Genomic DNA, 5,264 nt, shown 5'->3' on the forward strand with positions numbered 1-5,264 from the left:
ATGCCTAGGGAATATTTTTTTTTAATTTTTATTTTTATTAGTGCAAGTTTGCAGTACATAATGATTACATTCATTGTAGGAGTTGAAACATGTACATAATTCTCAATTCTTCTTCTTTTTTTGAGACAGGGTGCCGACCTGGAATTCACTATGTAGCCCAGGCTGGTCTCAAACTCACAGCGATCCTCCTGCCTCAGCCTCAATTCTCAGTTCTTTTTTCATCTCCTCCCCAACCGCACCACATCTTGGTTAAGTTTAGGGAATATTTAAAGAATGAAGAAAAAAGGAAAATAAACAACAAATCCCTGAAAGACACCATAATTTAAGAAGGAGGCAGAAAGAATCAATTTTTACAATGCATGGTAAGTAAACAATAATGGTAAACATCAGATACTCCAGTGACTCAAAATGAGAAGGTTCAACTTTGTGAAGACATATTATCATCAAATTTTACTTTGGTTTGGATACTGAAGGTTGTGCAGGAGTGTTCCAATGGAATGAGAGACCTAAAAAAGCAGAGAAACCTGTTTTTACAAAGAAAACGGATGACATCAAATAAGACTCTCTCAACCATCCTTCATGCCCCCTTCCCATGTTCACATTCACAGCAGTGTTCATCAAATGGTGGTCAATAGTTCAGCGGCATAAGCATCATGTGCAGTTTTTATAAAAATGAAATCATTGGTTAAATTTTGTACACAATAATTTAAGATGTGAACATGGAGTGGAGACAAAAGACTTTGAAGTTGATGATGTCAAAGAATTGTGACCTTCAAATTGCAAGTTTTAGCCGGAGAACAGTGAGAAAGCTGGGGGGACAGAAAGGTTATGTAAGAGCATAACAGACTCAATCAGTTTTCCCTCATTAAAAAGGACAAATGAACCAAAATATGTTTTGTTTTGGTTTTTTGGTACCAGGGATTGAACTCAGGACTTGCACTTGTGAGGCAGGCATGGGCACCACTAACTAACTCCCCACCCTACCCCTTTTTGTTATGGGGATAAAACTCAGGAGGAACCAAAACAGACCAAGACAGGGGTAGTCTTTCTCTTGGCTAGTCCCAAGGCAACCAGGCAGTACATGCAGTCACCTTAGTGAAAAAGAAATCAACACTTGATTTGATTGATTTGACACTTCATGTGCCCATTTAAACAACCACACACTCAAAAATAACCTTAATTTTGTTTTCACTTTTCAGCTGGTTATCTGACACATTCTCAGCCTTTCCCTAATGAACTGCTTTTACCTGAAGTCACTAAATAGTCCTTCCTTTTTTAAGTAATGCTGGGATAAAAATTTCCTTGTTCTTGTAATTTCATGCTAAAAAGAAATCTGCTGTTAAGCAAAATAAAATGTTTACATGTATGTCTTCATAAAAAGATAGATAACCATAAGTTTGGAAATTTATTATTTCAAGTAGATTATCAACTAGATTACCATGAACATTAACTCACTTGTGTCTTTATGGAATACCAGGGCTATACTCTCAAACTAAATCTGATAACCTATGAATATTCTACTATGGCTAAAAAGATTCTTTCTGTGAGAAATCTGCTAGTGTGTTTTGTAAATTATGGTGTCAAAGCAGCTATCTACATGGCTTTCCGGAGTTGGGTACATCTTGCTATTGAACTTTAAGATTGTAGCTTATTACTTTGTTTTTTGGAAAAGCTATATCTATTTCTATTAATTCCTTGTAACTTTTCTTTTAAAAACATCAAAGAAAACAACTGCCTCCTTTGACAAAAACACTATACCAAGCTCTTTCCTATGATAAAATTAATTTAATTCAGATTTGAAAATTAAACATGAAGAATAATACAATACAGAATAGAACTAGCCCTTTGTGCGTTTAATAAATGCATTGGTGATTCATGGTTTTCTAATATAAATATCCTGTCCCACACGTTGTGCGAGCAAGTAAGTAATGTATGAAGAGCAAATGATGGTCCCCAGCTAAACAGAAATTTGAAGTTTCTTTAGGAAGTATAAGAAGTGTGAAGGGGAAATAAACTGTCACTTTTGCTGTGATTACTCTACCCAGGAGCTGAGAGATAGTGTTGTTAAAGAAAAAGAAAAACAAACAAACAAACCCAGGAAACCCAGAGAGAGGAGAGGCAGAGAATAAGAGACCATCAATATGTGTGAAAATTTCTATAAGGGAAAGAAACTAAAGAAACGAAACAGTGGGTCATTATAGAATTGCATTTTCGGCAGTGTGTTTATTCTCAAAGGACCATAACATTTGTTTTTTGTAAAAAAGTCCTATACTTACCCAAACAATCTTTTATTACTTTTATGAATTTGCTAGCTATTTTATTAGTTGCTAAGGCTACCGTGACAAAGCACCATGGACTAGGTGGTTTATACATCAATCTATTTTCTCAGTTCTGGAGGCTGCAAGTGTGAGGTCAAGGTGTCATTAGGATCGGTTTGGTTCCTTCTGAGGTCTCCTTGACTCACAAGCGACTGCCTTCTCCTTGTGTCTTCAATTAATATTTTTTCTGTGTGTCTGTCGTAATCTCCTCATCTTACAAGAACACCAGTCATACTGGATTAGAGTCCTATGATCTCATTTTAATTTAATTACATCTATTTTCAAATACAGTCACATTCTGAGATAACAGGGGTTAGGACTTCAACATATGAATGTGGGGGTGAGAGTCACTATTTCAGATTTCCACATATATTAATGCCAGAAAATTGCCTATAAATATACATCATCTACCATAAAAGTTAAAAATCAGATTTTTTGGCAGAATCTGGCAGACGGTGAGTTAACTATCATAAAGGTCTTATCCACCTGGGGAATCAACATCCATTTACTCAATGCCTATTTTACGTAAAATATTAGAGCTTATTATTCTTGAGACTTAATTTATTCATCTGTTTAGTTTTGTCCCTTAAGTCTTCAAACTCATCGGACACAGATATTTTTAAAAAACCTTCTAAAATGCTGCATTTATATTTGTAAAACATTTTTAGTGGAAATATGTTAATTTTTGTCATAAAAACATATCAGTGACCTTGCAGACAATGCTTTCTGAATTAAAAATCATCTTAATAGAATACTATAAACTGAGCCATCATTAAACAGACGATTACATATAAAAGAATTCAGAAATCCAAGGACAATTAAAAAAATTATACATGACTTGTTTGCCAAGAGACAGAACAATACATAAGAAACAGAGTAAAAAAGTGGTGCTATAACATAATTCATTATCAAGTACTATATCACTTAGATAGCAGTTATATATCTTATTAAATTTCTCCTGAAAATATGATACACTTCAAAAAGCATTCAGTTCATTTTAAATTATGTTTCATAATGCCATCATTTTTCCTGATAACCAAGGATAAATTTATCACAAATTTCTACATACACCAGTGATTCTTCATTTCAGTACTCCTTTCTCTTTGCTTTTTCATAGATACTATTAGAAGCAGAAAGAGAGGTTTTAGGCCTGTAAATGCCTCTAAGCAAAGACAAGAGAATCCTCCTTGGAGTTGAGTATTCAAAATGGTATTCTGGTTGTATCAAACAATGAGAAATCTGCCATGACACATGCTAATAACTTAAGGACAAAGTACCCAAGGATTAATAAGCTTATTTCATAAAGTTATCAACTTTTGCTTCCTATAGGTTTCTTCTTGCTCAGTTTTCTTGGAAAAAATACATAGCTATATAATTTAGCTTTGAAATATATAAAATGAGAAAGTTGAACTTTGAAGCATCTGAGATTTTACACTATGTAATAAGTTACCCACAGTTTCATAGATGCTGGCAGAAGACACAGTACTCCAGGGTTAGAGGTAAAGAACAGTGTGTTAACATCAGCAATAAGAGTAGCCACAGTATCAGAGATTGTATCAGTCCCTGAGGCCCAGTTCCCATGGGATCCTGCAAACAAGACTAGAAGATATCTTCCTGTACAGTAGGGTATATTATGACAGGAATCCTGAATTTATCATTTATAATAGGTGATAAGCTCTAGAGTGATATACTAGCTCAGTTTTTCATGGCTGTTCAATGTATCTTCTTTTAAAAACTAAGGTATAATTTATACTACATAACCCTTTGAAAATGTACATTGAATTTTGTATATATGCACAAAATTGTACAACGATCATCACTCAATAATTCCCGAAGATTTTCTATTATCTAAAAAATAAACCTTATACTCATTAATTTCCCCTTCTCCTGAACCCCTGGGGATCACCGATCTCCTTTGTCCCTATGAATTTGCCTATTCTGGACATTTCACATAAATGATAGCTTACAATATGTGGCTTTTTGTGACTAGCTTCTTTCACTTAGCATAACGTTTTCCAGGTTCACCTATTGTAACATGAATCAGTTCTTCATTTTTTATAGCAGGATAATATTTCACTGTGTGAGTCTACCACATTTTGTTTGTCCATTCATAAAATGATGGACATTTGGGTTGCTTCCCTCTTTTAGTAACTATAAATAAAAGTAATATAAACATTCATATATAAGTTTTATGAAGGCATTTGTTTTCTATTCTCTTGAATAATATAACTAAGAGTGGGATTTCTGGGTCCTGTGGAACACTATGTTTAACTCTGTTTTTATTCATTCAGTTTATTGGCACATTTAAGTTATACACTATGATGACATTCATCATTGGGAATTTGTACCTTTACGTGATGTATCTTAATTCTTATTTTTTCCCCATTCCCCTGCCCTACCTTCAACTTCACCACACCTCCCTATTTACAAAGACTTTGTTTCCATTTTTTCCTTTTCTCATATTTATTCCTTTCCCTTCTTTCCTTTCTCCTTCCTATCCCTCCCACTTTCCCTTCCCATTTGGATCTTTTCTCAAAACTGCTATACCATTTTATATTCTTACTACCTGTTTATGAAGAATCCAATTTCTCCAACTCTTGTCAACACTTATTTCTTTTCTTCTTGCTTATAGTTATTATGATGGGATGTAAAGTAGTACCTCATTTAGGTTTTGATTTGCATCTTTCTTATGATTAATGATATTGAATGTCTCATATTTTTGGTCATTTCTGTATCTTCTTTTAAGAAATAGCTATTCAAATCCTTTGTCATTTTTTTTAACACAGGATTGTCTTTTGATTTTTTTTAATTGTTGAGTTGTGAGCTAGGCACACTGGTGCTCACCTATAATCACAGCACTTGGGAATCTGAGGCAAGAGTATCACAGGTTTGAGCCTAGCCTGGGCAACTTAGTAAAAAGTGGAAGGAGAGGGAGAGGGAGAGGGA

The 5,264-nt window shown here is 34.2% G+C and overlaps 1 long non-coding RNA gene across 1 annotated transcript in view; it reads right to left on the reverse strand.

Moving 5' to 3' along the window:
- Positions 1-209: 209 nt before the first annotated feature.
- Positions 210-5,264, reverse strand: part of LOC117284720 — a 22,234-nt gene continuing 17,179 nt past the window's right edge. Inside the window, exons 3-4 of the long non-coding RNA XR_004515805.1 lie at positions 469-506; positions 210-244 (exon numbers count right to left, since the gene is read on the reverse strand). This is a non-coding gene — a long non-coding RNA (uncharacterized LOC117284720). The remainder of the gene's footprint in view (positions 245-468; positions 507-5,264) is intronic.

The sequence above is a fragment of the Fukomys damarensis genome, unplaced genomic scaffold (genome assembly GCF_012274545.1).
Source record: "Fukomys damarensis isolate Sample0158 unplaced genomic scaffold, DMR_v1.0_HiC HiC_scaffold_39, whole genome shotgun sequence".
In the NCBI taxonomy this organism is placed as follows: domain Eukaryota; kingdom Metazoa; phylum Chordata; class Mammalia; order Rodentia; family Bathyergidae; genus Fukomys; species Fukomys damarensis.